The sequence below is a fragment of the Brassica oleracea genome, chromosome C8 (genome assembly GCF_000695525.1).
Source record: "Brassica oleracea var. oleracea cultivar TO1000 chromosome C8, BOL, whole genome shotgun sequence".
In the NCBI taxonomy this organism is placed as follows: Eukaryota; Viridiplantae; Streptophyta; class Magnoliopsida; order Brassicales; family Brassicaceae; genus Brassica; species Brassica oleracea.
The window spans coordinates 17890258-17892822 of NC_027755.1; positions in this window are offsets into that span (position 1 = coordinate 17890258).

Below are 2565 nucleotides of genomic sequence, written 5' to 3' on the forward strand. Positions count from 1 at the left end.
AAGGAAATTGGGTAACTATCCCCAAACGCTCAAAAACCATCTTACACTGTACATTTTTTGGTCCCCCTTGATAATATTATCCCTGCCCAAACATTCATTGTCTTTCTCTCTCTTTCACGAATCTCCATCTCTATTATATCTCTCTCTTTTTTAATTTTTTTTCTGAAAACACAGATCTTTTCTCAATCTTCGTTGAAGTTGAAAGTTTTTCTTCAAACCCGCAATCAATTTTCTCATCCAATCTTTTAACCATTGTTTACTTTCGACACAAATCCTACACTAATCTCCTCATCTTCAACTCAATTCTTAGACACACCAAAAAAATTCATCTAATTTATGAATCTTCCATCAATGAATTAAGGATTACAATTGGTTGCAAGTATCGACAATCTACAGAGAGAGAAAAAAACACAGTAGGAAACTTAAGCGCATATTGTTGTACGTTAACAAATAATGTTTAACGTTAAGTTTAAAAGTAAATTTTTATAAAAATTGTTAGTGGATAACTTCTTTATTAGACACATATACTTATCACATATCAAAAACAATGACCTCAATCTTATATGTTATTACCGTATAAAATATAATGTTAGGTTTAATTTTTGGTTTATATAAGATATAATAATTGTTAACCTTAAATAATAAACATATAATGATATAGTTAGTCTGATATCTTATTTTGTTGCATTTAACAAACCATGTAGTAGCTAACGTTAGATACTTTTAACATCTTACCAGCCATTTTAAAAGCGCCAAAATGTTTCATAACAGCTAACCAAATATGTATTAGATAATGAACATATTTTGTAGAAATTTACAAACCATGTATTATATAATACATCTATTTTAAAGCAAATGAGGCTTAACGTTAAATTGTAGCAGATAATTTTTTTATTAGAAATATAACTTATAAAGTACAACATAAATGACTTCAATCTATTACGATATTTCCATATAAAACATAAACTTGGATGTAATATTGGTTTATATATGATATAATAATTATTAAAGCATATAAAAGTTGAATAGATAATGATAAAGTTAGCATGGTAACCTTTTTGGTATCATCTACCAAACCACATATCAGCTATCGATGTTATTTTTAGCATCTTATCAACTATTTTAAATCGACAATATATTTTGTAACATCTAACCAAACAAGTATCAGATAAGAGAAACATATTCTATAGAAATTTATAGCCATGTATCATATAATCATGACTAATTTGAAACAAAGAAATTTAACATAAAGCTTTAACAACTAACCAAACTTGTATATGCTCACGAGACTTATTTGGTAACAACTAATCAATCATTTACCAGTTAAAAGAAATCTTGTTCTTGTTATACAGCCATGTGCCTTTACCAGCATGTGAGTCGAAGAGATCTCCCTTTTATGCGCCATAAAATTGCTTAGAACCTTTATATTGTGGTGTACCTCAAACCAATTGACAGAGAAGCTATGGTAGACGAACTCATCGAGAGGATAATACTCTTTGGATCTAGACACCGTGTTGAAAGAAATACACTTAGATGAAAATGTATTCACATCGACGAAAACAGAAAATAAACGAAGAATCCATTGTAGAAATGAAAAAAATGAGTTTAGAGATTTTAAAGAGATATAAGAGAGAGAGAAAGAGAAGAATATTAATTATTTGGGAAATAGATTTTGTAGAAGAGACAAAGAAGAAAGAAAGGGAGAGAGATAGAAGGATTTTGGACAGAGATAGTTTTGGGGTTTAAGAATATCAATAGTGTATAAGATAGTTAGCTAATTATGAGTTTTTTCATGTATATGTGACCTAAGACCACATGAACGGGAGTTTTAAAAGGAGTCCTTAGTGTGTTTTAAAGGTGTAGGCCCCACAAATAAGAGAATAATCGGTCACATAAATGGTGAAATAAAGATCGCTTGTGGAAGGTTTTTTGTACTGTTCGCAGACTCTACCGACACGTGGCGGTCCGCGATTGGTTCAGTTTTTTTTTTTTTTCAGACTAAAAAAACAAAAAAAGGTTTTTTAAGAAACCCTACAGATAATCATGCTCTAATTACTCTATAAAATATCTGATATGAATGATGGTCTTACGCACACCAGATATTATGACGTACTTTGTCGCCTTTTTATTCATTCAAACATTCTAATAATTTAACTAGACCCTGATCCGCGCGCCAGTGCGAATATAAATTTTTGGTTTTTAATTATTTATTTTATTAAATAGTATATTTGTAAAATTCATTCATATTATATTCATTAAGTAAATTTTTTTTTTTGCATCTTAAACTATTTATTTTTTTTACGAATGTGTGATATCATATAAAAAATATAAAAAAATGAGTATAGAGTTAATTAGATAATTTTAAAAACAAAAATTTTTCTTTCGTGTGCGATATCATATAAATAATGATATGCCCGGTTAACAAAAATCATGATTATTTTATGTGTAATTTTTTTTATTTTGATCATTTCTTTAAAACTATATTAAATTTTACATATTTTAATTAGAATATTTTTAATATCTTTACCTTTTTATTTGAAATGCAACTCAATATTTTTTTAACAA